Source organism: Taudactylus pleione, unplaced genomic scaffold (assembly GCF_031769625.1).
Source record: "Taudactylus pleione unplaced genomic scaffold, aTauple2 ptg000967l, whole genome shotgun sequence".
Lineage (NCBI taxonomy): Eukaryota > Metazoa > Chordata > Amphibia > Anura > Myobatrachidae > Taudactylus > Taudactylus pleione.
In genome coordinates this window covers 13270001-13294440 of record NW_028285368.1, presented here as the reverse complement: position 1 = coordinate 13294440, position 24440 = coordinate 13270001, and the positions used below count along the sequence as shown (strand labels likewise).

The following is a 24440-nucleotide window of genomic DNA, read 5'->3' as shown; positions in this document are numbered from 1 at the left end:
ATTTACTTGAGTAAAGAAGTAAAAGAGGTCTAAAGTTAATGTTTTTGAGCACCTCCAGCCAAACCACACTGGACATGCCCAATCTCGTCTGATCTTGGAAGCTATGCAGTGTTGGGCCTGGTTAGTACTTGGATGGGACACCACCTGGGAATACCAGGTGCTGTAGGTAATTTTATACTGCCATAACATTCTTTTCTATTACATTTTACATTTAATTTTTCAACTTATCATTGAATTTACTTGAGTTAAGAAGTAAAAGAGGTCTAAAGTTAATGTTTTTGAGCACCTACAGCCAATCCACACTGGACATGCCCAAACTCGTCTGAACTTGGAAGCTATGCAGTGTTGGGCCTGGTTAGTACTTGAATGGGAGACCACCAGGGATTACCAGATGCTGTAGGTAATTTTATACTGCCATAACATTCTTTTCTATTACATTTTAAATTTAATTTTTTCAACTTATCAATGAATTTACTTGAGTTAAGAAGTAATAGAGGTCTAAAGTTAATGTTTTTGAGCACCTACATCCAAACCACACTGGACATGCCCAATCTAATCTGATCTTGGAAGCTATGCAGTGTTGGGCCTGGTTAGTACTTGGATGGGAGACCACCTGGGAATACCAGGTGCTGTAGGTAATTTTATACTGCCATAACATTCTTTTCTATTACATTTTACATTACATTTTTTCAACTTAGCAATGAATTTACTTGAGTTAAGAAGTAAAAGAGGTATAAAGTTAATATTTTTGAGCACCTATAGCCAAACCACACTGGACATGGCCAATGTCGTTTGATCTTGGAAGCTATGCAGCGTTGGGCATGGTCAGTACTTGGATGGGAGACCACCTGGAAATACCAGGTGCTGTAGGTAATTTTATACTGCCATAACATTCTTTTCTATTACATTTTACATTTAATTTTTTCAACTTATCAATGAATTTACTTGAGTTAAGAAGTAAAAGAGGTCTAAAGTTAAGGATTTTAGCACCTACAGCCAAACCACACTGGACATGCCCAATCTTGTCTGATCTTGGAAGCTATGCAGTGTTGGGCCTGGTTTGTACTTGGATGGGAGACCACCTGGGAATACCAGGTGCTGTAGGTAATTTTATATAGCCATAACATTCTTTTCTATTACATTTTACATTACATTTTTTCAACTTAGCAATGAATTTACTTGAGTTAAGAAGTAAAAGAGGTCTAAAGTTAATACTTTTGAGCACCTACATCCAATCCACACTGGACATACCCCATCTCGTCTTATCTTGGTAGCTATGCAGTGTTGGGCATGGTCAGTACTTGAATGGGAGACCACCTGGGAATACCAGGTGCTGTAGGGAATTTTAGACAACCAAAACATTCTTTTCTATTACATTTTACATTTCATTCTTTCAACTTATCAATGAATTTACTTGAGTTAAGAAGTAAAAGAGGTCTAAAGTTAATGTTTTTGAGCACCTACAGCCAAACCACACTGGACATGCCCAATCTCGTCTGATCTTGGAAGCTATGCAGTGTTGGGCCTGGTTAGTACTTGGATGGGAGACCACCTGGGAATACCAGGTGCTGTAGGTAATTTTATACTGCCATAACATTCTTTTCTATTACATTTTACATTTCATTTTTCAACTTATCATTGAATTTACTTGAGTTAAGAAGTAAAAGAGGTCTAAAGTTAATGTTTTTGAGCACCTACAGTCAAACCACACTGGACATGCCCAATCTCGTCTGAACTTGGAAGCTATGCAGTGTTGGGCCTGGTTAGTACTTGGATGGGAGACCACCTGGGATTACCAGGTGCTGTAGTTAATTTTATAGTGCCATAACATTCTTTTCTATTACATTTTAAATTTAATTTTTTCAACTTATCAATGAATTTACTTGAGGTAAGAAGTAATAGAGGTCTAAAGTTAATGTTTTTGAGCACCCACAGCCAAACCACACTGGACATGCCCAATCTCGTCTGATTTTGGAAGCTATGCAGTGTTGGGCCTGGTTATTACTTGGATGGGAAACCACCTGGGAATACCAGGTGCTGTAGGTAATTTTATGCAGCCATAACATTCTTTTCTATTACATTTTACATTACATTTTTTCAACTTAGCAATGAATTTACTTGAGTTAAGAAGTAAAAGAGGTCTAAAGTTAATATTTTTCAGCACCTATAGCCAAACCACACTGGACATGGCCAATGTCATTTGATCTTGGAAGCTATGCAGTGTTGGGCGTGGTTAGTACTTGGATGGGAGACCACCAGGGATTACCACGTGCTGTAGGTAATTTTATACTGCCATAACATTCTTTTCTATTACATTTTAAATTTAATTTTTTCAACTTATCAATGAATTTATTTGAGTTAAGAAGTAATAGAGGTCTAAAGTTAATGTTTTTGAGCACCTACAGCCAAACCACACTGGACATGCCCAATCTTGTCTGATCTTGGAAGCTATGCAGTGTTGGGCCTGGTTAGTACTTGGATGGGAGACCACCTGGGAATACCAGGTGCTGTAGGTAATTTTATGCAGCCATAACTTTCTTTTCTATTACATTTTACATTTAATTTTTTCAACTTATCAATGAATTTACTTGAGTTAAGAAGTAAAAGAGGTCTAAAGTTAATGTTTTTGAGCACCTACAGCCAAACCACACTGGACATGCCCAATCTCGTCTGATCTTGGAAGCTATGCAGTGTTGGACCTGTTTAGTACTTGGATAGGAGACCACCTAGGAATCCCAGGTTCTGTAGGTAATTTTATATTGCCATAACATTCTTTTCTATTACATTTTACATTTAATTTTTTCAACTTATCAATGAATTTATTTGAGTTAAGAAGTAAAAGAGGTCTAAAGTTAATGTTTTTGAGAACCCACAGCCAAACCACACTGGACATGCCCAATCTCGTCTGATTTTGAAAGCTATGCAGTGTTCGGTCTGGTTAGTACTTGGATGGGAAACCACCTGGGAATACCAGGTGCTGTAGGTAATTTTATGCAGCCATAACATTCTTTTCTATTACATTTTACATTTAATTTTTTCAACTTATCAATGAATTTACTTGAGTTAAGAAGTAAAAGAGGTCTAAAGTTAATGTTTTTGAGCATCTACAGCCAAACCACACTGGACATGCCCAATCTCGTCTGATCTTGGAAACTATGCAGTGTTGGGCCTGGTTAGTACTTGGATGGGAGACCACCTGGGAATCCCAGGTGCTGTAGGTAATTTTATACTGCCATAATAGTCTTTTTTATTACATTTTACATTTAATTTTTTCAACTTAGCAATGAATTTACTTGAGTTAAGAAGTAAAAGAGGTCTAAAGTTAAGACTTTTAGCACCTATTGCCAAACCACACTGGACATGCCCAATCTCGTCTGATCTTGGAAGCTATGCAGTGTTGGGCCTGGTTAGTACTTGGATGGGAGACCACCTGGGAATACCAGGTGCTGTAGGTAATTTTGTATAGCCATAACATTCTTTTCTATTACATTTTACATTACATTTTTTCAACTTAGCAATGAATTTACTTGAGTTAAGAAGTAAAAGAGGTCTAAAGTTAATATTTTTCAGCACCTATAGCCAAACCACACTGGACATGCCCAATCTTGTCTGATCTTGGAAGCTATCCAGTGTTGGGCCTGGTTAGTACTTGGATGGGAGACCACCTGGGAATACCAGGTGCTGTAGGTAATTTTATATAGCCATAACATTCTTTTCTATTACATTTTTTCAACTTAGCAATGAATTTACTTGAGTTAAGAAGTAAAAGACGTCTAAAGTTAATATTTTTCAGCACCTATAGCCAAACCACACTGGACATGGCCAATGTCGTTTGATCTTGGAAGCTATGCAGTGTTGGGCATGGTCAGTACTTGGATGGGAGACCACCTGGGAATACCAGGTGCTGTAGGTAATTTTATACTGCCATAACATTCTTTTCTATTACATTTTTCATTTAATTTTTTCAACTTATCAATGAATTTACTTGAGTTAAGAAGTAAAAGATGTCTAAAGTTAAGGCTTTTAGCACCTACAGCCAAACCACACTGGACATGCCCAATCTCATCTGATCTTGGAAGCTATGCAGTGTTGGGCCTGGTTAGTACTTGGATGAGAGACCACCTGGGAATACCAGGTGCTGTAGGTAATTTTATATAGCCATAACATTACATTTTACATTGCATTTTTTCAACTTAGCAATGAATTTACTTGAGTTAAGAAGTAAAAGAGGTCTAAAGTTAATATTTTTCAGCACCTATAGGCAAACCACACTGGACATAGCCAATGTCGTTTGATCTTGGAAGCTATGCAGTGTTGGGAATGGTCAGTACTTGGATGTGAGACCACCTTGGAAAACCAGGTGCAGTAGGTATTTTTATACTGCCATAACATTCTTTTCTATTACATTTTACATTTAATTTTTTCAACTTATCAATGAATTTACTTGAGTAAAGAAGTAAAAGAGGTCTAAAGTTAATGTTTTTGAGCAGCTCCAGCCAAACCACACTGGACATGCCCAATCTCGTCTGATCTTGGAAGCTATGCAGTGTTGGGCCTGGTTAGTACTTGGATGGGACACCACCTGGGAATACCAGGTGCTGTAGGTAATTTTATACTGCCATAACATTCTTTTCTATTACATTTTACGTTTCATTTTTCAACTTATCATTGAATTTACTTGAGTTAAGAAGTAAAAGAGGTCTAAAGTTAATGTTTTTGAGCACCTACAGCCAATCCACACTGGACATGCCCAATCTCGTCTGAACTTGGAAGCTATGCAGTGTTGGGCCTGGTTAGTACTTGAATGGGAGACCACCAGGGATTACCAGATGCTGTAGGTAATTTTATACTGCCATAACATTCTTTTCTATTACATTTTAAATTTAATTTTTTCAACTTATCAATGAATTTACTTGCGTTAAGAAGTAATAGAGGTCTAAAGTTAATGTTTTTGAGTACCTACATCCAAACCACACTGGACATGCCCAATCTCATCTGATCTTGGAAGCTATGCAGTGTTGGGCCTGGTTAGTACTTGGATGGGAGACCACCTGGGAATACCAGGTGCTGTAGGTAATTTTATATAGCCATGACATTCTTTTCTATTACATTTTACATTACATTTTTTCAACTTAGCAATGAATTTACTTGAGTTAAGAAGTAAAAGAGGTATAAAGTTAATATTTTTGAGCACCTATAGCCAAACCACACTGGACATGGCCAATGTCGTTTGATCTTGGAAGCTATGCAGTGTTGGGCATGGTCAGTACTTGGATGGGAGACCACCTGGAAATACCAGGTGCTGTAGGTAATTTTATACTGCCATAACTTTCTTTTCTATTACATTTTACATTTAATTTTTTCAACTTATCAATTAATTTACTTGAGTTAAGAAGTAAAAGAGGTCTAAAGTTAAGGATTTTAGCACCTACAGCCAAACCACACTGGACATGCCCAATCTTGTCTGATCTTGGAAGCTATGCAGTGTTGGGCCTGGTTTGTACTTGGATGGGAGACCACCTGGGAATACCAGGTGCTGTAGGTAATTTTATATAGCCATAACATTCTTTTCTATTACATTTTACATTACATTTTTTCAACTTAGCAAAGAATTTACTTGAGTTAAGATGTAAAAGAGGTCTAAAGTTAATATTTTTCAGCACCTATAGCCAAACCACACTGGACATGGCCAATGTCATTTGATCTTGGAAGCTATGCAGTGTTGGGAATGGTCAGTACTTGGATGGGAGACCACCTGGGAAAACCAGGTGCAGTAGGTAATTTTATACTGCCATAACATTCTTTTCTATTACATTTTACATTTAATTTTTTCAACTTATCATTGAATTTACTTGAGTTAAGAAGTAAAAGAGGTCTAAAGTTAATGTATTGGAGCACCTACAGCCAATCCACACTGGACATGCCCAATCTCGTCTGAACTTGGAAGCTATGCAGTGTTGGGCCTGGTTAGTACTTGGATGGGAGACCACCAGGGATTACCAGATGCTGTAGGTAATTTTATACTGCCATAACATTCTTTTCTATTACATTTTACATTTAATTTTTTCAACTTATCAATGAATTTACTTGAATTAAGAAGTAATACAGGTCTAAAGTTAATGTTTTTGAGCACCTACAGCCAAACCACACTGGACATGCCCAATCTCGTCTGATCTTGGAAGCTATGCAGTGTTGGGACTGGTTTGTACTTGGTTGGGAGACTACCTAGGAATCCCAGGTTCTGTAGGTAATTTTTATACTGCCATAACATTCTTTACTATTACATTTTACATTTAATTTTTCAACTTATCAATGAATTTACTTGAGTAAAGAAGTAAAAGATGTCTAAAGTTAATGTTTTTGAGCACCAACAGCCAAACCACAGTGGACATGCCCAATCTCGTCTGATCTTGGAAGCTATGCAGTGTTGGGCCTGGTTAGTACTTGGATGGGAGACCACCTAGGAATCCCAGGTGCTGTAGGTAATTTTATACTGCCATAACAGTCTATTACATTTTACATTTAATTTTTTCAACTTATCAATGAATTTACTTGAGTAAAGAAGTAAAAGAGTTCTAAAGTTAATTTCTTTGAGCACCTACAGCCAAACCACACTGGACATGCCCAATCTCGTCTGATATTGGAAGCTATGCTGTGTTGGGCTTGGATAGTACTTGGATGGGAGACCACCTAGGAATCCTTGGTGCTGTAGGTAATTTTATATAGCCATAACATTCTTTTCCTATTAAATTTTACATTTAATTTTTTCAACTTATCAATGAATTTACTTGAGTTAAGAAGTAAAAGATGTCTAAAGTTAATGTTTTTGAGCACCTACAGTCAAACCACACTGGACATGCCCAATCTCATCTGATCTTGGAAGCTATGCAGTGTTTGGACTGGTTTGTACTTGGATGGGAGACCACCTGGGAATACCAGGTGCTGTAGGTAATTTTATACTGCCATAACATTCTTTTCTAGAACATTTTACATTTAATTTTTTCAACTTATCAATGAATTTACTTGAGTTAAGAAGTAAAAGAGGTCTAAAATTAATGTTTTTGAGCACCTACAGCCAAACCACACTGGACATGCCCAATCTCATCTGATCTTGGAAGCTATGCAGTGTTGGGCCTGGTTAGTACTTGGATGGGAGACCACCTGGGAATACCAGGTGCTGTAGGTAATTTTATACTGCCATAACATTCTTTTCAATTACATTTTACATTTAATTTTTTCAACTTATTAATGAATTTACTTGAGTTAAGAATTAATAGAGGTCTAAAGTTAATGCTTTTGCGCACCTATAGCCAAACCACACTGGACATGCCCAATCTTGTCTGATCTTGGAAGCTATGCAGTGTTGGGCCTGGTTAGTACTTGGATGGGAGACCACCTGGGAATACCAGGAGCTGTAGGTAATTTTATACTGCCATAACATTCTTTTCGATTATATTTTACATTTAATTTTACAACTTATCATTGAATTTACTTGAGTTAAGAAGTAAAAGAGGTCTAAAGTTAATGTTTTTGAGCACCTACAGCCAAACCACACTGGATTTGCCCAATCTCGTCTGATCTTGGAAGCTATGCAGTGTTGGGCCTGGTTAGTACTTGGATGGGAGACCACCTGGGAATACCAGGTGCTGTAGGTAATTTTATACTGCCATAACGTTCTTTTCTATTACATTTTACATTTAATTTTTTCAACTTATCAATGAATTTACTTGAGTTAAGAAGTAATAGTGGTATAAATTTAATGCTTTTGGGCACCTACAGCCAAACCACACTGGACATGCCCAATCTTGTCTGATCTTGGAAACTATGCAGTGTTGGGCCTGGTTAGTACTTGGATGGGAGACCACCTGGGAATACCAGGTGCTGTAGGTAATTTTATACTGCCATAACATTCTTTTCTATTACATTTTACATTTAATTTTTTCAACTTATCAATGAATTTACTTGAGTAAAGAAGTAAAAGAGGTCTAAAGTTAATGTCTTTGCACACCTACAGCCAAACCACACTGGACATGCCCAATCTCGTCTGATATTGGAAGCTATGCAGTGTTGGGCCTGGATAGTACTTGGATGGGAGACCACCTAGGAATCCCTGGTGCTGTAGGTAATTTTATATAGCCATAACATTCTTTTCTATTACATTTTACATTACATTTTTTCAACTTATCATTGAATTTACTTGAGTTAAGAAGTAATAGCGGTATAAATTTAATGCTTTTGGGCACCTACAGCCAAACCACACTGGACATGCCCAATCTCGTCTGATCTTGGAAACTATGCAGTGTTGGGCCTGGTTAGTACTTGGATGGGAGACCACCTGGCAATACCAGGTGCTGTAGGTAATTTTATACTGCCATAACATTCTTTTCTATTACATTTTACATTTAATTTTTTCAACTTATCAATGAATTTACTTGAGTTAAGAAGTAAAAGAGGTCTAAAGTTAATGGTTTTGAGCACCTACAGCCAAACCACACTGGACATGCCCAATCTCGTCTGATCTTGGAAGCTATGCAGTGTGGGCCTGGTTAGTACTTGGATGGGAGACCACCTGGGAATGCCAGATGCTGTAGGTAATTTTATACTGCCATAACATTCTTTTCTATTACATTTTACATTTCATTTTTCAACTTATCATTGAATTTACTTGAGTTAAGAAGTAAAAGAGATCTAAAGTTAAGGTTTTTGAGCACCTACAGCCAAACCACACTGGACATGCCCAATCTCTTCTGAACTTGGAAGCTATGCAGTGTTGGGCGTGGTTAGTACTTGGATGGTAGACCACCAGGGATTACCAGGTGCTGTAGGTAATTTTATACTGCCATAACATTCTTTTCTATTACATTTTAAATTTAATTTTTTCAACTTATCAATGAATTTACTTGAGTTAAGAAGTAATAGAGGTCTAAAGTTAATGTTTTGGAGCACCTACAGCCAAACCACACTGGACATGCCCAATCTCGTCTGATCTTGGAAGCTATGCAGTGTTGGGTCTGGTTAGTACTTGGATGGGAGACCACCTGGGAATACCAGGTGCTGTAGGTAATTTTATGCAGCCATAACATTCTTTTCTATTACATTTTACATTTAATTTTTTCAACTTATCAATGAATTTACTTGAGTGAAGAAGTAAAAGAGGTCTAAAGTTAATGTTTTTGAGCACCTACAGCCAAACCACACTGGACATGCCCAATCTCGTCTGATCTTGGAAGCTATGCAGTGTTGGACCTGTTTAGTACTTGGATAGGAGACCACCTAGTTATCCCAGGTGCTGTAGGTAATTTTATACTGCCATAACATTCTTTTCTATTACATTTTAAATTTAATTTTTTCAACTTATCAATGAATTTACTTGAGTTAAGAAGTAAAAGAGGTCTAAAGTTAATGTTTTTGAGCACCTACAGTCAAACCACACTGGACATGCCCAATCTCATCTGATCTTGGAAGCTATGCAGTGTTTGGCCTGGTTTGTACTTGGATGGGAGACCACCTGGGAATACCAGGTGCTGTAGCTAATTTTATACTGCCATAACATTCTTTTCTAGAACATTTTACATTTAATTTTTTCAACGTATCAATGAATTTACTTGAGTTAAGAAGTAAAAGAGGTCTAAAGTTAATGTTTTTGAGCACCTACAGCCAAACCATACTGGACATGCCCAATCTCATCTGATCTTGGAAGCTATGCAGTGTTGGGCCTGGTTAGTACTTGGATGGGAGACCACCTGGGAATACCAGGTGCTGTAGGTAATTTTATACTGCCATACCATTCTTTTCTATTACATTTTACATTTAATTTTTTCAACTTATTAATGAATTTACTTGAGTTAAGAAGTAAAAGAGGTCTAAAGTTAATGTTTTTGAGCACCTACAGCCAAACCACACTGGACATGCCCAATCTCGTCTGATCTTGGAAGCTATGCAGTGTTGGGCCTGGTTAGTACTTGGATGGGAGACCACCTGGGAATACCAGGTGCTGTAGGTAATTTTATACTGCCATAACATTCTTTTCTATTACATTTTACATTTAATTTTTTCAACTTATCAATGAATTTACTTGAGTTAAGAAGTAATAGCGGTATAAATTTAATGCTTTTGGGCACCTACAGCCAAACCACACTGGACATGCCCAATCTTGTCTGATCTTGGAAACTATGCAGTGTTGGGCCTGGTTAGTACTTGGATGGGAGACCACCTGGGAATACCAGGTGCTGTAGGTAATTTTATACTGCCATAACATTCTTTTCTATTACATTTTACATTTAATTTTTTCAACTTATCAATGAATTTACTTGAGTAAAGAAGTAAAAGAGGTCTAAAGTTAATGTATTTGCGCACCTACAGCCAAACCACACTGGACATGCCCAATCTCGTCTGATATTGGAAGCTATGCAGTGTTGGGCCTGGATAGTACTTGGATGGGAGACCACCTAGGAATCCCTGGTGCTGTAGGTAATTTTATATAGCCATAACATTCTTTTCTATTACATTTTACATTACATTTTTTCAACTTATCATTGAATTTACTTGAGTTAAGAAGTAATAGAGGTATAAATTTAATGCTTTTGGGCACCTACAGCCAAACCACACTGGACATGCCCAATCTCGTCTGATCTTGGAAACTATGCAGTGTTGGGCCTGGTTAGTACTTGGATGGGAGACCACCTGGCAATACCAGGTGCTGTAGGTAATTTTATACTGCCATAACATTCTTTTCTATTACATTTTACATTTAATTTTTTCAACTTATCAATGAATTTACTTGAGTTAAGAAGTAAAAGAGGTCTAAAGTTAATGGTTTTGAGCACCTACAGCCAAACCACACTGGACATGCCCAATCTTATCTGATCTTGGAAGCTATGCAGTGTGGGCCTGGTTAGTACTTGGATGGGAGACCACCTGGGAATACCAGATGCTGTAGGTAATTTTATACTGCCATAACATTCTTTTCTATTACATTTTACATTTCATTTTTCAACTTATCATTGAATTTACTTGAGTTAAGAAGTAAAAGAGATCTAAAGTTAAGGTTTTTGAGCACCTACAGCCAAACCACACTGGACATGCCCAATCTTGTCTGAACTTGGAAGCTATGCAGTGTTGGGCATGGTTAGTACTTGGATGGTAGACCACCAGGGATTACCAGGTGCTGTAGGTAATTTTATACTGCCATAACATTCTTTTCTATTACATTTTAAATTTAATTTTTTCAACTTATCAATGAATTTACTTGAGTTAAGAAGTAATAGAGGTCTAAAGTTAATGTTTTTGAGCACCTACAGCCAAACCACACTGGACATGCCCAATCTCGTCTGATCTTGGAAGCTATGCAGTGTTGGGTCTGGTTAGTACTTGGATGGGAGACCACCTGCGAATACCAGGTGCTGTAGGTAATTTTATGCAGCCATAACATTCTTTTCTATTACATTTTACATTTAATTTTTTCAACTTATCAATGAATTTACTTGAGTGAAGAAGTAAAAGAGGTCTAAAGTTAATGTTTTTGAGCACCTACAGCCAAACCACACTGGACATGCCCAATCTCGTCTGATCTTGGAAGCTATGCAGTGTTGGACCTGTTTAGTACTTGGATAGGAGACCACCTAGTTATCCCAGGTGCTGTAGGTAATTTTATACTGCCATAACATTCTTTTCTATTACATTTTAAATTTAATTTTTTCAACTTATCAATGAATTTACTTGAGTTAAGAAGTAAAAGAGGTCTAAAGTTAATGTTTTTGAGCACCTACAGCCAAACCACACTGGACATGCCCAATCTCGTCTGATATTGGAAGCTATGCAGTGTTGGGCTTGGATAGTACTTGGATGGGAGACCACCTAGGAATCCCTGGTGCTGTAGGTAATTTTATATAGCCATAACATTCTTTTTCTATTAAATTTTACATTTAATTTTTTCAACTTATCAATGAATTTACTTGAGTTAAGAAGTAAAAGATGTCTAAAGTTAATGTTTTTGAGCACCTACAGTCAAACCACACTGGACATGCCCAATCTCATCTGATCTTGGAAGCTATGCAGTGTTTGGCCTGGTTTGTACTTGGATGGGAGACCACCTGGGAATACCAGGTGCTGTAGCTAATTTTATACTGCCATAACATTCTTTTCTAGAACATTTTACATTTAATTTTTTCAACGTATCAATGAATTTACTTGAGTTAAGAAGTAAAAGAGGTCTAAAGTTAATGTTTTTGAGCACCTACAGCCAAACCATACTGGACATGCCCAATCTCATCTGATCTTGGAAGCTATGCAGTGTTGGGCCTGGTTAGTACTTGGATGGGAGACCACCTGGGAATACCAGGTGCTGTAGGTAATTTTATACTGCCATAACATTCTTTTCTATTACATTTTACATTTAATTTTTTCAACTTATTAATGAATTTACTTGAGTTAAGAAGCAATAGAGGTCTAAAGTTAATGCTTTTGCGCACCTACAGCCAAACCACACTGGACATGCCCAATCTTGTCTGATCTTGGAAGCTATGCAGTGTTGGGCATGGTTAGTACTTGGATGGGAGACCACCTGGGAATACCAGGAGCTGTAGGTAATTTTATACTGCCATAACATTCTTTTCTATTATATTTTACATTTAATTTTACAACTTATCATTGAATTTACTTGAGTTAAGAAGTAAAAGAGGTCTAAAGTTAATGTTTTTGAGCACCTACAGCAAAACCACACTGGACATGCCCAATCTCGTCTGATCTTGGAAGCTATGCAGTGTTGGGCCTGGTTAGTACTTGGATGGGAGACCACCTGGGAATACCAGGTGCTGTAGGTAATTTTATACTGCCATAACATTCTTTTCTATTACATTTTACATTTAATTTTTTCAACTTATCAATGAATTTACTTGAGTTAAGAAGTAAAAGAGGTCTAAAGTTAATGGTTTTGAGCACCTACAGCCAAACCACACTGGACATGCCCAATCTCATCTGATCTTGGAAGCTATGCAGTGTTGGGACTGGTTTGTACTTGGATGGGAGACTACCTAGGAATCCCAGGTTCTGTAGGTAATTTTATACTGACATAACATTCTTTTCTATTACATTTTACATTTAATTTTTTCAACTTATCAATGAATTTACTTGAGTAAAGAAGTAAAAGAGGTCTAAAGTTAATGTCTTTGAGCACCTACAGCCAAACCACACTGGACATGCCCAATCTCGTCTGATATTGGAAGATATGCAGTGTTGGGCCTGGATAGTACTTGGATGGGAGACCACCTAGAAATCCCTGGTGCTGTAGGTAATTTTATATAGCCATAACATTCTTTTCTATTACATTTTACATTACATTTTTTCAACTTATCAATGAATTTACTTGAGTTAAGAAGTAATAGCGGTATAAATTTAATGCTTTTGGGCACCTACAGCCAAACCACACTGGACATGCCCAATCTCGTCTGATCTTGGAAAGTATGCAGTGTTGGGCCTGGTTAGTACTTGGATGGGAGACCACCTGGCAATACCAGGTGCTGTAGGTAATTTTATACTGCCATAACATTCTTTTCTATTACATTTTACATTTAATTTTTTCAACTTATCAATGAATTTACTTGAGTTAAGAAGTAAAAGAGGTCTAAAGTTAATGGTTTTGAACACCTACAGCCAAACCACACTGGACATGCCCAATCTCGTCTGATCTTGGAAGCTATGCAGTGTTGGGCCTGGTTAGTACTTGGATGGGAAACCACCTGGGAATACCAGGTGCTGTAGGTAATTTTATACTGCCATAACATTCTTTTCTATTACATTTTACATTTCATTTTTCAACTTATCATTGAATTTACTTGAGTTAAGAAGTAAAAGAGATCTAAAGTTAATGTTTTTGAGCACCTACAGCCAAACCACACTGGACATGCCCAATCTCGTCTGAACTTGGAAGCTATGCAGTGTTGGGCGTGGTTAGTACTTGGATGGTAGACCACCAGGGATTACCAGGTGCTGTAGGTAATTTTATACTGCCATAACATTCTTTTCTATTACATTTTAAATTTAATTTTTTCAACTTATCAATGAATTTACTTGAGTTAAGAAGTAATAGAGGTCTAAAGTTAATGCTTTTGAGCACCTACAGCCAAACCACACTGGACATGCCCAATCTCGTCTGATCTTGGAAGCTATGCAGTGTTGGGCCTGGTTAGTACTTGGATGGGAAACCACCTGGGAATACCAGGTGCTGTAGGTAATTTTATGCAGCCACAACATACTTTTCTATTACATTTTACATTTAATTTTTTCAACTTATCAATGAATTTACTTGAGTGAAGAAGTAAAAGAGGTCTAAAGTTAATGTTTTTGAGCACCTACAGCCAAACCACACTGGACATGCCCAATCTCGTCTGATCTTGGAAGCTATGCAGTGTTGGACCTGTTTAGTACTTGGATAGGAGACCACCTAGTTATCCCAGGTGCTGTAGGTAATTTTATACTGCCATAACATTCTTTTCTATTACATTTTAAATTTAATTTTTTCAACTTATCAATGAATTTACTTGAGTTAAGAAGTAAAAGAGGTCTAAAGTTAATGTTTTTGAGCACCTACAGCCAAACCACACTGGACATGCCCAATCTTGTCTGATCTTGGAAGCTATGCAGTGTTGGGCCTGGTTAGTACTTGGATGGGAGACCACCCGGGAATACCAGGAGCTGTAGATAATTTTATACTGCCATAACATTCTTTTCTATTACATTTTACATTTAATTTTTCAACTTATCATTGAATTTACTTGAGTTAAGAAGTAAAAGAGGTCTAAAGTTAATACTTTTGAGCACCTACAGCCAATCCACACTGGACATGCCCCATCTCGTCTTATCTTGGTAGCTATGCAGTGTTGGGCATGGTCAGTACTTGGATGGGAGACCACCTGGGGAAACCAGCTGCAGTAGGTAATTTTATACTTCCATAACATTCTTTTCTATTACATTGTACATTTAATTTTTTCAACTTATCAATGAATTTACTTGAGTTAAGAAGTAATAGAGGTCTAAAGTTAATGTTTTTGAACACCTACAGCCAAACCACACTGGACATGCCCAATCTCATCTGATCTTGGAAGCTATGCAGTGTTGGGACTGGTTTGTACTTGGATGGGAGACTACCTAGGAATCCCAGGTTCTGTAGGTAATTTTATACTGCCATAACATTCTTTTCTATTACATTTTACATTTAATTTTTTCAACTTATCAGTGAATTTACTTGAGTAAAGAAGTAAAAGAGGTCTAAAGTTAATGTTTTTGAGCACCTACAGCCAAACCACAGTGGACATGCCCAATCTCGTCTGATCTTGGAAGCTCTGCAGTGTTGGGCCTGGTTAGTATTTGGATGGGAGACCACCTAGGAATCCCAGGTGCTGTAGGTAATTTTATACTGCCATAACAGTCTATTACATTTTACATTTAATTTTTTCAACTTATCAATGAATTTACTTGAGTAAAGAAGTAAAAGAGGTCTAAAGTTAATTTCTTTGAGTACTTACAGCCAAACCACACTGGACATGCCCAATCTCGTCTGATATTGGAAGCTATGCAGTGTTGGGCCTGGATAGTACTTGGATGGGAGACCACCTAGGAATCCCTGGTGCTGTAGGTAATTTTATATAGCCATAACATTCTTTTCTATTACATTTTACATTACATTTTTTCAACTTATCAATGAATTTACTTGAGTTAAGAAGTAAAAGAGGTCTAAATTTAATGTTTTTGAGCGCCTATAGCCAAACCACACTGGACATGCCCAATCTCGTCTGATCTTGGAAGTTATGCAGTGTTGGGCCTGCTTTGTACTTGAATGGGAGACCACCTGGGAATATCAGGTGCTGTAGGTAATTTTATACTGCCATAACATTCTTTTCTATTAAATTTTACATTTAATTTTTTCAACTTGTCAATGAATTTACTTGAGTTAAGAAGTAAAAGATGTCTAAAGTTAATGTTTTTGAGCACCTACAGTCAAACCACACTGGACATGCCCAATCTCGTCTGATCTTGGAAGCTCTGCAGTGTTTGGCCTGGTTTGTACTTGGATGGGAGACCACCTGGGAATACCAGGTGCTGTAGGTATTTTTATACTGCCATAACATTCTTTTCTAGAACATTTTAAATTTAAAAGTTTCAACTTATCAATGAATTTACTTGAGTTAAGAAGTAAAAGAGGTCTAAAGTTAATGTTTTTGAGCACCTACAGCCAAACCACACTGGACATGCCCAATCTCATCTGTTCTTGGAAGCTATGCAGTGTTGGGCCTGGTTAGTACTTGGATGGGAGACCACCTGGCAATACCAGGTGCTGTAGTTAATTTTATACTTCCATAACATTCTTTTCTATTACATTTTACATTTAATTTTTTCAACTTATCAATGAATTTACTTGAGTTAAGAAGTAATAGAGGTCTAAAGTTAATGCTTTTGCGCACCTACAGCCAAACCACACTGGACATGCCCAATCTTGTCTGAACTTGGAAGCTATGCAGTGTTGGGCCTGGTTAGTACTTGGATGGGAGACCACCTGGGAATACCATGAGCTGTAGGTAATTTTATACTGCCATAACATTCTTTTCTATTATATTTTACATTTAATTTTACAACTTATCATTGAATTTACTTGAGTTAAGAAGTAAAAGAGGTCTAAAGTTAATGTTTTTGAGCACCTACAGCCAAACCACACTGGACATGCCCAATCTCGTCTGATCTTGGAAGCTATGCAGTGTTGGGCCTGGTTAGTACTTGGATGGGAGACCAACTGGGAATACCAGGTGCGGTAGGTAATTTTATACTGCCATAACTTTCTTTTCTATTACATTTTACATTTAATTTTTTCAACTTATCAATGAATTTACTTGAGTTAAGAAGTAATAGCGGTATAAATTTAATGCTTTTGGGCACCTACAGCCAAACCACACTGGAAATGCCCAATCTCGTCTGATCTTGGAAACTATGCAGTGTTGGGCCTGGTTAGTACTTGGATGGGAGACCACCTGGGAATACCAGGTGCTGTAGGTAATTTTATACTGCCATAACATTCTTTTCTATTACATTTTACATTTAATTTTTTCAACTTATCTATGAATTTACTTGAGTTAAGAAATAAAAGAGGTCTAAAGATAATGGTATTGAGCACCTACAGCCAAACCACACTGGACATGCCCAATCTCGTCTGATCTTGGAAGCTATGCAGTGTTGGGCCTGGTTAGTACTTGGATGGGAGACCACCTGGGAATACCAGGTGCTTTAGGTAATTTTATGCAGCCATAACATTCTTTTCTATTACATTTTACATTTAATTTTTTCAACTTATCAATGAATTTACTTGAGTGAAGAAGTAAAAGAGGTCTAAAGTTAATGTTTTTGAGCACCTACAGCCAAACCACACTGGACATGCCCAATCTCGTCTGATCTTGGAAGCTATGCAGTGTTGGACCTGTTTAGTACTTGGATAGGAGACCACCTAGTTATCCCAGGTGCTGTAGGTAATTTTATACTGCCATAACATTCTTTTCTATTACATTTTAAATTTAATTTTTTCAACTTATCAATGAATTTACTTGAGTAAAGAAGTAAAAGAGGTCTAAAGTTAATGTATTTGAGCACCTACAGCCAAACCACACTGGACATGCCCAATCTCGTCTGATCTTGGAAGCTATGCAGTGTTGGGCCTGGTTAGTACTTGGATGGGAGACCACCCGGGAATACCAGGAGCTGTAGGTAATTTTATACTGCCATAACATTCTTTTCTATTACATTTTACATTTAATTTTTCAACTTATCATTGAATTTACTTGAGTTAAGAAGTAAAAGAGGTCTAAAGTTAATACTTTTGAGCACCTACAGTCAATCCACACTGGACATGCCCCATCTTGTCTTATCTTGGTAGCTATGCAGTGTTGGGCTTGGTCAGTACTTGGATGGGAGACCACCTGGGGAAACCAGCTGCAGTAGGTAATTTTATACTGCCATAACATTCTTTTCTATTACATTTTACATTTAATTTTTTCAACTTATCAATGAATTTACTTGAGTTAAGAAGTAATAGAGGTCTAAAGTTAATGTTTTTGAGCACCTACAGCCAAACCACGCTGGACATGCCCAATCTCGTCTGATCTTGGAAGCTATGCAGTGTTGGGCCTGGTTAGTACTTGGATGGGAGACCACCTGGGAATACCAGGTGCTGTAGGTAATTTTATGCAGCCATAACATTCTTTTCTATTACATTTTACATTTAATTTTTTCAACTTATCAATGAATTTACTTGAGTGAAGAAGTAAAAGAGGTCTAAAGTTAATGTTTTTGAGCACCTACAGCCAAACCACACTGGACATGCCCAATCTCATCTGATCTTGGAAGCTATGCAGTGTTGGACCTGTTTAGTACTTGGATAGGAGACCACCTAGTTATCCCAGGTGCTGTAGGTAATTTTATACTGCCATAACATTCTTTTCTATTACATTTTAAATATAATTTTTTCAACTTATCAATGAATTTACTTGAGTAAAGAAGTAAAAGAGGTCTAAAGTTAATGTTTTTGAGCACCTACAGCCAAACCACACTGGACATGCCCAATCTCATCTGATCTTGGAAGCTATGCAGTGTTGGGCCTGGTTAGTGCTTGGATGGGAGACCACCCTGGAATACCAGGAGCTGTAGGTAATTTTATACTGCCATAACATTCTTTTCTATTACATTTTACATTTAATTTTTCAACTTATCATTGAATTTACTTGAGTTAAGAAGTAAAAGAGGTCTAAAGTTAATACTTTTGAGCACCTACAGCCAATCCACACTGGACATGCCCCATCTCGTCTTATCTTGGTAGCTATGCAGTGTTGTGCATGGTCAGTACTTGGATGGGAGACCACCTGGGGAAACCAGCTGCAGTAGGTAATTTTATACTGCCATAACATTCTTTTCTATTACATTTTACATTTAATTTTTTCAACTTATCAATGAATTTACTTGAGTTAAGAAGTAATAGAGGTCTAAAGTTAATGTTTTTGAGCACATACAGCCAAACCACACTGGACATGCCCAATCTCATCTGATCTTGGAAGCTATGCAGTGTTGGGACTGGTTTGTACTTGGATGGGAGACTACCTAGGAATCCCAGGTTCTGTAGGTAATTTTATACTGCCATAACATTCTTTTCTATTACATTTTACATTTAATTTTTTCAACTTATCAGTGAATTTACTTGAGTAAAGAAGTAAAAGAGGTCTAAAGTTAATGTTTTTGAGCACCTACAGCCAAACCACAGTGGACATGCCCAATCTCGTCTGATCTTGGAAGCTCTGCAGGGTTGGGCCTGGTTAGTATTTGGATGGGAGACCACCTAGGAATCCCAGGTGCTGTAGGTAATTTTATACTGCCATAACAGTCTATTACATTTTACATTTAATTTTTTCAACTTATCAATGAATTTACTTGAGTAAAGAAGTAAAAGAGGTCTAAAGTTAATTTCTTTGAGTACCTACAGCCAAAACACACTGGACATGCCCAATCTCTTCTGATATTGGAAGCTATGCAGTGTTGGGCCTGGATAGTACTTGGATGGGAGACCACCTAGGAATCCCTGGTGCTGTAGGTAATTTTATATAGCCATAACATTCTTTTCTATTACATTTTACATTACATTTTTTCAACTTATCAATTAATTTACTTGAGTTAAGAAGTAAAAGAGGTCTAAATTTAATGTTTTTGAGCGCCTATAGCCAAACCACACTGGACATGCCCAATCTCGTCTGATCTTGGAAGTTATGCAGTGTTGGGCCTGGTTTGTACTTGAATGGGAGACCACCTGGGAATATCAGGTGCTGTAGGTAATTTTATACTGCCATAACATTCTTTTCTATTAAATTTTACATTTAATTTTTTCAACTTGTCAATGAATTTACTTGAGTTAAGAAGTAAAAGATGTCTAAAGTTAATGTTTTTGAGCACCTACAGTCAAACCACACTGGACATGCCCAATCTCGTCTGATCTTGCAAGCTCTGCAGTGTTTGGCCTGGTTTGTACTTGGATGGGAGACCACCTGGGAATACCAGGTGCTGTAGGTACTTTTATACTGCCATAACATTCTTTTCTAGAACATTTTACATTTAATTGTTTCAACTTATCAATGAATTTACTTGAGTTAAGAAGTAAAAGAGGTCTAAAGTTAATGTTTTTGAGCACCTACAGCCAAACCACACTGGACATGCCCAATCTCATCTGATCTTGGAAGCTATGCAGTGTTGGGACTGGTTTGTACTTGGATGGGAGACTACCTAGGAATCCCAGGTTCTGTAGGTAATTTTATACTGCCATAACATTCTTTTCTATTACATTTTACATTTAATTTTTTCAACTTATCAGTGAATTTACTTGAGTAAAGAAGTAAAAGAGGTCTAAAGTTAATGTTTTTGAGCACCTACAGCCAAACCACAGTGGACATGCCCAATCTCGTCTGATCTTGGAAGCTCTGCAGTGTTGGGCCTGGTTAGTATTTGGATGGGAGACCACCTAGGAATCCCAGGTGCTGTAGGTAATTTTATACTGCCATAACAGTCTATTACATTTTACATTTAATTTTTTCAACTTATCAATGAATTTACTTGAGTAAAGAAGTAAAAGAGGTCTAAAGTTAATTTCTTTGAGTACTTACAGCCAAACCACACTGGACATGCCCAATCTCGTCTGATATTGGAAGCTATGCAGTGTTGGGCCTGGATAGTACTTGGATGGGAGACCACCTAGGAATCCCTGGTGCTGTAGGTAATTTTATATAGCCATAACATTCTTTTCTATTACATTTTACATTACATTTTTTCAACTTATCAATGAATTTACTTGAGTTAAGAAGTAAAAGAGGTCTAAATTTAATGTTTTTGAGCGCCTATAGCCAAACCACACTGGACATGCCCAATCTCGTCTGATCTTGGAAGTTATGCAGTGTTGGGCCTGCTTTGTACTTGAATGGGAGACCACCTGGGAATATCAGGTGCTGTAGGTAATTTTATACTGCCATAACATTCTTTTCTATTAAATTTTACATTTAATTTTTTCAACTTGTCAATGAATTTACTTGAGTTAAGAAGTAAAAGATGTCTAAAGTTAATGTTTTTGAGCACCTACAGTCAAACCACACTGGACATGCCCAATCTCGTCTGATCTTGGAAGCTCTGCAGTGTTTGGCCTGGTTTGTACTTGGATGGGAGACCACCTGGGAATACCAGGTGCTGTAGGTATTTTTATACTGCCAAAACATTCTTTTCTAGAACATTTTAAATTTAAAAGTTTCAACTTATCAATGAATTTACTTGAGTTAAGAAGTAAAAGAGGTCTAAAGTTAAGGTTTTTGAGCACCTACAGCCAATCCACACTGGACATGCCCAATCTCATCTGTTCTTGGAAGCTATGCAGTGTTGGGCCTGGTTAGTACTTGGATGGGAGACCACCTGGCAATACCAGGCGCTGTAGTTAATTTTATACTTCCATAACATTCTTTTCTATTACATTTTACATTTCATTTTTTCAACTTATCAATGAATTTACTTGAGTTAAGAAGTAATAGAGGTCTAAAGTTAATGCTTTTGCGCACCTACAGCCAAACCACACTGGACATGCCCAATCTTGTCTGAACTTGGAAGCTATGCAGTGTTGGGCCTGGTTAGTACTTGGATGGGAGACCACCTGGGAATACCATGAGCTGTAGGTAATTTTATACTGCCATAACATTCTTTTCTATTATATTTTACATTTAATTTTACAACTTATCATTGAATTTACTTGAGTTAAGAAGTAAAAGAGGTCTAAAGTTAATGTTTTTGAGCACCTACAGCCAAACCACACTGGACATGCCCAATCTCGTCTGATCTTGGAAGCTATGCAGTGTTGGGCCTGGTTAGTACTTGGATGGGAGACCAACTGGGAATACCAGGTGCGGTAGGTAATTTTATACTGCCATAACTTTCTTTTCTATTACATTTTACATTTAATTTTTTCAACTTATCAATGAATTTACTTGAGTTAAGAAGTAATAGCGGTATAAATTTATTGCTTTTGGGCACCTACAGCCAAACCACACTGGAAATGCCCAATCTCGTCTGATCTTGGAAACTATGCAGTGTTGGGCCTGGTTAGTACTTGGATGGGAGACCACCTGGGAATACCAGGTGCTGTAGGTAATTTTATACTGCCATAACATTCTTTTCTATTACATTTTACATTTAATTTTTTCAACTTATCTATGAATTTACTTGAGTTAAGAAATAAAAGAGGTCTAAAGATAATGGTATTGAGCACCTACAGCCAAACCACACTGGACATGCCCAATCTCGTCTGATCTTGGAAGCTATGCAGTGTTGGGCCTGGTTAGGACTTGGATGGGAGACCACCTGGGAATACCAGGTGCTTTAGGTAATTTTATGCAGCCATAACATTCTTTTCTATTACATTTTACATTTAATTTTTTCAACTTATCAATGAATTTACTTGAGTGAAGAAGTAAAAGAGGTCTAAAGTTAATGTTTTTGAGCACCTACAGCCAAACCACACTGGACATGCCCAATCTCGTCTGATCTTGGAAGCTATGCAGTGTTGGACCTGTTTAGTACTTGGATAGGAGACCACCTAGTTATCCCAGGTGCTGTAGGTAATTTTATACTGCCATAACATTCTTTTCTATTACACTTTAAATTTAATTTTTTCAACTTATCAATGAATTTACTTGAGTAAAGAAGTAAAAGAGGTCTAAAGTTAATGTTTTTGAGCACCTACAGCCAAACCACACTGCACATGCCCAATCTCGTCTGATCTTGGAAGCTATGCAGTGTTGGGCCTGGTTAGTACTTGGATGGGAGACCACCCGGGAATACCAGGAGCTGTAGGTAATTTTATACTGCCATAACATTCTTTTCTATTACATTTTACATTTAATTTTTCAACTTATCATTGAATTTACTTGAGTTAAGAAGTAAAAGAGGTCTAAAGTTAATACTTTTGAGCACCTACAGTCAATCCACACTGGACATGCCCCATCTCGTCTTATCTTGGTAGCTATGCAGTGTTGGGCATGGTCAGTACTTGGATGGGAGACCACCTGGGGAAACCAGCTGCAGTAGGTAATTTTATACTGCCATAACATTCTTTTCTATTACATTTTACATTTAATTTTTTCAACTTATCAATGAATTTACTTGAGTTAAGAAGTAATAGAGGTCTAAAGTTAATGTTTTTGAGCACCTACAGCCAAACCACGCTGGACATGCCCAATCTCATCTGATCTTGGAAGCTATGCAGTGTTGGGCCTGGTTAGTACTTGGATGGGAGACCACCTGGGAATACCAGGTGCTGTAGGTAATTTTATGCAGCCATAACATTCTTTTCTATTACATTTTACATTTAATTTTTTCAACTTATCAATGAATTTACTTGAGTGAAGAAGTAAAAGAGGTCTAAAGTTAATGTTTTTGAGCACCTACAGCCAAACCACACTGGACATGCCCAATCTCATCTGATCTTGGAAGCTATGCAGTGTTGGGCCTGGTTAGTGCTTGGATGGGAGACCACCCTGGAATACCAGGAGCTGTAGGTAATTTTATACTGCCATAACATTCTTTTCTATTACATTTTACATTTAATTTTTCAACTTATCATTGAATTTACTTGAGTTAAGAAGTAAAAGAGGTCTAAAGTTAATACTTTTGAGCACCTACAGCCAATCCACACTGGACATGCCCCATCTCGTCTTATCTTGGTAGCTATGCAGTGTTGTGCATGGTCAGTACTTGGATGGGAGACCACCTGGGGAAACCAGCTGCAGTAGGTAATTTTATACTGCCATAACATTCTTTTCTATTACATTTTACATTTAATTTTTTCAACTTATCAATGAATTTACTTGAGTTAAGAAGTAATAGAGGTCTAAAGTTAATGTTTTTGAGCACATACAGCCAAACCACACTGGACATGCCCAATCTCATCTGATCTTGGAAGCTATGCAGTGTTGGGACTGGTTTGTACTTGGATGGGAGACTACCTAGGAATCCCAGGTTCTGTAGGTAATTTTATACTGCCATAACATTCTTTTCTATTACATTTTACATTTAATTTTTTCAACTTATCAGTGAATTTACTTGAGTAAAGAAGTAAAAGAGGTCTAAAGTTAATGTTTTTGAGCACCTACAGCCAAACCACAGTGGACATGCCCAATCTCGTCTGATCTTGGGAGCTCTGCAGGGTTGGGCCTGGTTAGTATTTGGATGGGAGACCACCTAGGAATCCCAGGTGCTGTAGGTAATTTTATACTGCCATAACAGTCTATTACATTTTACATTTAATTTTTTCAACTTATCAATGAATTTACTTGAGTAAAGAAGTAAAAGAGGTCTAAAGTTAATTTCTTTGAGTACTTACAGCCAAAACA

The 24440-nt window shown here is 37.3% G+C and overlaps 12 non-coding genes and 84 pseudogenes across 12 annotated transcripts; all 96 read left to right on the top strand.

The window, feature by feature from the left end:
* Positions 1-50: 50 nt before the first annotated feature.
* LOC148473137 (5S ribosomal RNA) lies at positions 51-169 on the top strand (annotated as a pseudogene).
* Positions 170-284: 115 nt separating this feature from the next.
* On the top strand, positions 285-403 carry LOC148473136 (5S ribosomal RNA; annotated as a pseudogene).
* Positions 404-519: 116 nt separating this feature from the next.
* Positions 520-638, top strand: LOC148473135 (5S ribosomal RNA; annotated as a pseudogene).
* A 350-nt stretch (positions 639-988) lies between these two features.
* LOC148473134 (5S ribosomal RNA) lies at positions 989-1107 on the top strand (annotated as a pseudogene).
* A 351-nt stretch (positions 1108-1458) lies between these two features.
* On the top strand, positions 1459-1577 carry LOC148473133 (5S ribosomal RNA). Its single transcript, XR_015873334.1, has one exon. It is a non-coding gene; the product is annotated as a 5S ribosomal RNA (ribosomal RNA).
* Positions 1578-1692: 115 nt separating this feature from the next.
* LOC148473132 (5S ribosomal RNA) lies at positions 1693-1811 on the top strand (annotated as a pseudogene).
* A 116-nt stretch (positions 1812-1927) lies between these two features.
* Positions 1928-2046, top strand: LOC148473131 (5S ribosomal RNA; annotated as a pseudogene).
* A 116-nt stretch (positions 2047-2162) lies between these two features.
* On the top strand, positions 2163-2281 carry LOC148473130 (5S ribosomal RNA; annotated as a pseudogene).
* Positions 2282-2397: 116 nt separating this feature from the next.
* Positions 2398-2516, top strand: LOC148473129 (5S ribosomal RNA; annotated as a pseudogene).
* Positions 2517-2632: 116 nt separating this feature from the next.
* Positions 2633-2751, top strand: LOC148473128 (5S ribosomal RNA; annotated as a pseudogene).
* A 116-nt stretch (positions 2752-2867) lies between these two features.
* Positions 2868-2986, top strand: LOC148473127 (5S ribosomal RNA; annotated as a pseudogene).
* A 116-nt stretch (positions 2987-3102) lies between these two features.
* On the top strand, positions 3103-3221 carry LOC148473126 (5S ribosomal RNA; annotated as a pseudogene).
* A 115-nt stretch (positions 3222-3336) lies between these two features.
* On the top strand, positions 3337-3455 carry LOC148473125 (5S ribosomal RNA; annotated as a pseudogene).
* Positions 3456-3571: 116 nt separating this feature from the next.
* On the top strand, positions 3572-3690 carry LOC148473124 (5S ribosomal RNA; annotated as a pseudogene).
* A 104-nt stretch (positions 3691-3794) lies between these two features.
* LOC148473123 (5S ribosomal RNA) lies at positions 3795-3913 on the top strand (annotated as a pseudogene).
* Positions 3914-4028: 115 nt separating this feature from the next.
* Positions 4029-4147, top strand: LOC148473122 (5S ribosomal RNA; annotated as a pseudogene).
* Positions 4148-4488: 341 nt separating this feature from the next.
* Positions 4489-4607, top strand: LOC148473121 (5S ribosomal RNA; annotated as a pseudogene).
* A 115-nt stretch (positions 4608-4722) lies between these two features.
* On the top strand, positions 4723-4841 carry LOC148473120 (5S ribosomal RNA; annotated as a pseudogene).
* A 116-nt stretch (positions 4842-4957) lies between these two features.
* Positions 4958-5076, top strand: LOC148473119 (5S ribosomal RNA; annotated as a pseudogene).
* A 116-nt stretch (positions 5077-5192) lies between these two features.
* Positions 5193-5311, top strand: LOC148473118 (5S ribosomal RNA; annotated as a pseudogene).
* Positions 5312-5426: 115 nt separating this feature from the next.
* On the top strand, positions 5427-5545 carry LOC148473117 (5S ribosomal RNA; annotated as a pseudogene).
* Positions 5546-5896: 351 nt separating this feature from the next.
* LOC148473116 (5S ribosomal RNA) lies at positions 5897-6015 on the top strand (annotated as a pseudogene).
* Positions 6016-6131: 116 nt separating this feature from the next.
* Positions 6132-6250, top strand: LOC148473115 (5S ribosomal RNA; annotated as a pseudogene).
* Positions 6251-6366: 116 nt separating this feature from the next.
* LOC148473114 (5S ribosomal RNA) lies at positions 6367-6485 on the top strand (annotated as a pseudogene).
* Positions 6486-6596: 111 nt separating this feature from the next.
* Positions 6597-6715, top strand: LOC148473113 (5S ribosomal RNA; annotated as a pseudogene).
* A 117-nt stretch (positions 6716-6832) lies between these two features.
* LOC148473112 (5S ribosomal RNA) lies at positions 6833-6951 on the top strand (annotated as a pseudogene).
* Positions 6952-7067: 116 nt separating this feature from the next.
* LOC148473111 (5S ribosomal RNA) lies at positions 7068-7186 on the top strand. The gene has a single exon (XR_015874325.1). It is a non-coding gene; the product is annotated as a 5S ribosomal RNA (ribosomal RNA).
* A 116-nt stretch (positions 7187-7302) lies between these two features.
* Positions 7303-7421, top strand: LOC148473110 (5S ribosomal RNA; annotated as a pseudogene).
* A 115-nt stretch (positions 7422-7536) lies between these two features.
* Positions 7537-7655, top strand: LOC148473109 (5S ribosomal RNA). Its single transcript, XR_015873897.1, has one exon. It is a non-coding gene; the product is annotated as a 5S ribosomal RNA (ribosomal RNA).
* Positions 7656-7771: 116 nt separating this feature from the next.
* LOC148473108 (5S ribosomal RNA) lies at positions 7772-7890 on the top strand (annotated as a pseudogene).
* Positions 7891-8006: 116 nt separating this feature from the next.
* On the top strand, positions 8007-8125 carry LOC148473107 (5S ribosomal RNA; annotated as a pseudogene).
* Positions 8126-8241: 116 nt separating this feature from the next.
* On the top strand, positions 8242-8360 carry LOC148473106 (5S ribosomal RNA; annotated as a pseudogene).
* Positions 8361-8476: 116 nt separating this feature from the next.
* On the top strand, positions 8477-8594 carry LOC148473105 (5S ribosomal RNA; annotated as a pseudogene).
* A 115-nt stretch (positions 8595-8709) lies between these two features.
* LOC148473104 (5S ribosomal RNA) lies at positions 8710-8828 on the top strand (annotated as a pseudogene).
* Positions 8829-8944: 116 nt separating this feature from the next.
* LOC148473103 (5S ribosomal RNA) lies at positions 8945-9063 on the top strand (annotated as a pseudogene).
* Positions 9064-9179: 116 nt separating this feature from the next.
* On the top strand, positions 9180-9298 carry LOC148473102 (5S ribosomal RNA; annotated as a pseudogene).
* Positions 9299-9414: 116 nt separating this feature from the next.
* Positions 9415-9533, top strand: LOC148473101 (5S ribosomal RNA; annotated as a pseudogene).
* A 116-nt stretch (positions 9534-9649) lies between these two features.
* LOC148473100 (5S ribosomal RNA) lies at positions 9650-9768 on the top strand. Its single transcript, XR_015873606.1, has one exon. It is a non-coding gene; the product is annotated as a 5S ribosomal RNA (ribosomal RNA).
* Positions 9769-9884: 116 nt separating this feature from the next.
* LOC148473099 (5S ribosomal RNA) lies at positions 9885-10003 on the top strand. Its single transcript, XR_015873333.1, has one exon. It is a non-coding gene; the product is annotated as a 5S ribosomal RNA (ribosomal RNA).
* Positions 10004-10119: 116 nt separating this feature from the next.
* Positions 10120-10238, top strand: LOC148473098 (5S ribosomal RNA; annotated as a pseudogene).
* A 116-nt stretch (positions 10239-10354) lies between these two features.
* Positions 10355-10473, top strand: LOC148473097 (5S ribosomal RNA; annotated as a pseudogene).
* A 116-nt stretch (positions 10474-10589) lies between these two features.
* On the top strand, positions 10590-10708 carry LOC148473096 (5S ribosomal RNA; annotated as a pseudogene).
* Positions 10709-10824: 116 nt separating this feature from the next.
* Positions 10825-10942, top strand: LOC148473095 (5S ribosomal RNA; annotated as a pseudogene).
* Positions 10943-11057: 115 nt separating this feature from the next.
* On the top strand, positions 11058-11176 carry LOC148473094 (5S ribosomal RNA; annotated as a pseudogene).
* A 116-nt stretch (positions 11177-11292) lies between these two features.
* LOC148473093 (5S ribosomal RNA) lies at positions 11293-11411 on the top strand (annotated as a pseudogene).
* A 116-nt stretch (positions 11412-11527) lies between these two features.
* Positions 11528-11646, top strand: LOC148473092 (5S ribosomal RNA; annotated as a pseudogene).
* Positions 11647-11762: 116 nt separating this feature from the next.
* On the top strand, positions 11763-11881 carry LOC148473091 (5S ribosomal RNA; annotated as a pseudogene).
* Positions 11882-11998: 117 nt separating this feature from the next.
* LOC148473090 (5S ribosomal RNA) lies at positions 11999-12117 on the top strand (annotated as a pseudogene).
* Positions 12118-12233: 116 nt separating this feature from the next.
* Positions 12234-12352, top strand: LOC148473089 (5S ribosomal RNA). Its single transcript, XR_015873605.1, has one exon. It is a non-coding gene; the product is annotated as a 5S ribosomal RNA (ribosomal RNA).
* A 116-nt stretch (positions 12353-12468) lies between these two features.
* LOC148473088 (5S ribosomal RNA) lies at positions 12469-12587 on the top strand (annotated as a pseudogene).
* Positions 12588-12702: 115 nt separating this feature from the next.
* Positions 12703-12821, top strand: LOC148473087 (5S ribosomal RNA; annotated as a pseudogene).
* Positions 12822-12937: 116 nt separating this feature from the next.
* LOC148473086 (5S ribosomal RNA) lies at positions 12938-13056 on the top strand (annotated as a pseudogene).
* Positions 13057-13172: 116 nt separating this feature from the next.
* LOC148473085 (5S ribosomal RNA) lies at positions 13173-13291 on the top strand (annotated as a pseudogene).
* Positions 13292-13407: 116 nt separating this feature from the next.
* On the top strand, positions 13408-13526 carry LOC148473084 (5S ribosomal RNA; annotated as a pseudogene).
* A 116-nt stretch (positions 13527-13642) lies between these two features.
* Positions 13643-13761, top strand: LOC148473083 (5S ribosomal RNA). Its single transcript, XR_015873854.1, has one exon. It is a non-coding gene; the product is annotated as a 5S ribosomal RNA (ribosomal RNA).
* A 115-nt stretch (positions 13762-13876) lies between these two features.
* On the top strand, positions 13877-13995 carry LOC148473082 (5S ribosomal RNA; annotated as a pseudogene).
* A 116-nt stretch (positions 13996-14111) lies between these two features.
* LOC148473081 (5S ribosomal RNA) lies at positions 14112-14230 on the top strand. The gene has a single exon (XR_015873853.1). It is a non-coding gene; the product is annotated as a 5S ribosomal RNA (ribosomal RNA).
* A 116-nt stretch (positions 14231-14346) lies between these two features.
* On the top strand, positions 14347-14465 carry LOC148473080 (5S ribosomal RNA; annotated as a pseudogene).
* Positions 14466-14581: 116 nt separating this feature from the next.
* On the top strand, positions 14582-14700 carry LOC148473079 (5S ribosomal RNA; annotated as a pseudogene).
* A 350-nt stretch (positions 14701-15050) lies between these two features.
* Positions 15051-15169, top strand: LOC148473078 (5S ribosomal RNA; annotated as a pseudogene).
* Positions 15170-15285: 116 nt separating this feature from the next.
* On the top strand, positions 15286-15404 carry LOC148473077 (5S ribosomal RNA; annotated as a pseudogene).
* Positions 15405-15515: 111 nt separating this feature from the next.
* Positions 15516-15634, top strand: LOC148473076 (5S ribosomal RNA; annotated as a pseudogene).
* Positions 15635-15750: 116 nt separating this feature from the next.
* Positions 15751-15869, top strand: LOC148473075 (5S ribosomal RNA; annotated as a pseudogene).
* A 116-nt stretch (positions 15870-15985) lies between these two features.
* LOC148473074 (5S ribosomal RNA) lies at positions 15986-16104 on the top strand (annotated as a pseudogene).
* Positions 16105-16220: 116 nt separating this feature from the next.
* Positions 16221-16339, top strand: LOC148473073 (5S ribosomal RNA; annotated as a pseudogene).
* A 116-nt stretch (positions 16340-16455) lies between these two features.
* LOC148473072 (5S ribosomal RNA) lies at positions 16456-16574 on the top strand (annotated as a pseudogene).
* Positions 16575-16689: 115 nt separating this feature from the next.
* Positions 16690-16808, top strand: LOC148473071 (5S ribosomal RNA; annotated as a pseudogene).
* Positions 16809-16924: 116 nt separating this feature from the next.
* LOC148473070 (5S ribosomal RNA) lies at positions 16925-17043 on the top strand. The gene has a single exon (XR_015873940.1). It is a non-coding gene; the product is annotated as a 5S ribosomal RNA (ribosomal RNA).
* A 116-nt stretch (positions 17044-17159) lies between these two features.
* LOC148473069 (5S ribosomal RNA) lies at positions 17160-17278 on the top strand (annotated as a pseudogene).
* Positions 17279-17394: 116 nt separating this feature from the next.
* On the top strand, positions 17395-17513 carry LOC148473068 (5S ribosomal RNA; annotated as a pseudogene).
* Positions 17514-17629: 116 nt separating this feature from the next.
* On the top strand, positions 17630-17748 carry LOC148473067 (5S ribosomal RNA; annotated as a pseudogene).
* A 350-nt stretch (positions 17749-18098) lies between these two features.
* Positions 18099-18217, top strand: LOC148473066 (5S ribosomal RNA). The gene has a single exon (XR_015873999.1). It is a non-coding gene; the product is annotated as a 5S ribosomal RNA (ribosomal RNA).
* Positions 18218-18333: 116 nt separating this feature from the next.
* LOC148473065 (5S ribosomal RNA) lies at positions 18334-18452 on the top strand (annotated as a pseudogene).
* A 116-nt stretch (positions 18453-18568) lies between these two features.
* Positions 18569-18687, top strand: LOC148473064 (5S ribosomal RNA; annotated as a pseudogene).
* Positions 18688-19037: 350 nt separating this feature from the next.
* Positions 19038-19156, top strand: LOC148473063 (5S ribosomal RNA; annotated as a pseudogene).
* A 116-nt stretch (positions 19157-19272) lies between these two features.
* Positions 19273-19391, top strand: LOC148473062 (5S ribosomal RNA; annotated as a pseudogene).
* Positions 19392-19502: 111 nt separating this feature from the next.
* Positions 19503-19621, top strand: LOC148473061 (5S ribosomal RNA; annotated as a pseudogene).
* Positions 19622-19737: 116 nt separating this feature from the next.
* Positions 19738-19856, top strand: LOC148473060 (5S ribosomal RNA; annotated as a pseudogene).
* A 116-nt stretch (positions 19857-19972) lies between these two features.
* On the top strand, positions 19973-20091 carry LOC148473059 (5S ribosomal RNA; annotated as a pseudogene).
* Positions 20092-20207: 116 nt separating this feature from the next.
* On the top strand, positions 20208-20326 carry LOC148473058 (5S ribosomal RNA; annotated as a pseudogene).
* Positions 20327-20442: 116 nt separating this feature from the next.
* Positions 20443-20561, top strand: LOC148473057 (5S ribosomal RNA; annotated as a pseudogene).
* Positions 20562-20672: 111 nt separating this feature from the next.
* Positions 20673-20791, top strand: LOC148473056 (5S ribosomal RNA; annotated as a pseudogene).
* Positions 20792-20907: 116 nt separating this feature from the next.
* On the top strand, positions 20908-21026 carry LOC148473055 (5S ribosomal RNA; annotated as a pseudogene).
* A 116-nt stretch (positions 21027-21142) lies between these two features.
* LOC148473054 (5S ribosomal RNA) lies at positions 21143-21261 on the top strand (annotated as a pseudogene).
* Positions 21262-21377: 116 nt separating this feature from the next.
* LOC148473053 (5S ribosomal RNA) lies at positions 21378-21496 on the top strand (annotated as a pseudogene).
* A 116-nt stretch (positions 21497-21612) lies between these two features.
* On the top strand, positions 21613-21731 carry LOC148473052 (5S ribosomal RNA; annotated as a pseudogene).
* Positions 21732-21846: 115 nt separating this feature from the next.
* On the top strand, positions 21847-21965 carry LOC148473051 (5S ribosomal RNA; annotated as a pseudogene).
* A 116-nt stretch (positions 21966-22081) lies between these two features.
* On the top strand, positions 22082-22200 carry LOC148473050 (5S ribosomal RNA). The gene has a single exon (XR_015873929.1). It is a non-coding gene; the product is annotated as a 5S ribosomal RNA (ribosomal RNA).
* A 116-nt stretch (positions 22201-22316) lies between these two features.
* LOC148473049 (5S ribosomal RNA) lies at positions 22317-22435 on the top strand (annotated as a pseudogene).
* A 116-nt stretch (positions 22436-22551) lies between these two features.
* LOC148473048 (5S ribosomal RNA) lies at positions 22552-22670 on the top strand (annotated as a pseudogene).
* A 116-nt stretch (positions 22671-22786) lies between these two features.
* LOC148473047 (5S ribosomal RNA) lies at positions 22787-22905 on the top strand (annotated as a pseudogene).
* A 350-nt stretch (positions 22906-23255) lies between these two features.
* On the top strand, positions 23256-23374 carry LOC148473046 (5S ribosomal RNA). The gene has a single exon (XR_015873531.1). It is a non-coding gene; the product is annotated as a 5S ribosomal RNA (ribosomal RNA).
* A 116-nt stretch (positions 23375-23490) lies between these two features.
* On the top strand, positions 23491-23609 carry LOC148473045 (5S ribosomal RNA; annotated as a pseudogene).
* A 350-nt stretch (positions 23610-23959) lies between these two features.
* On the top strand, positions 23960-24078 carry LOC148473044 (5S ribosomal RNA; annotated as a pseudogene).
* A 116-nt stretch (positions 24079-24194) lies between these two features.
* Positions 24195-24313, top strand: LOC148473043 (5S ribosomal RNA; annotated as a pseudogene).
* A 111-nt stretch (positions 24314-24424) lies between these two features.
* Positions 24425-24440, top strand: part of LOC148473042 (5S ribosomal RNA) — a 119-nt pseudogene continuing 103 nt past the window's right edge.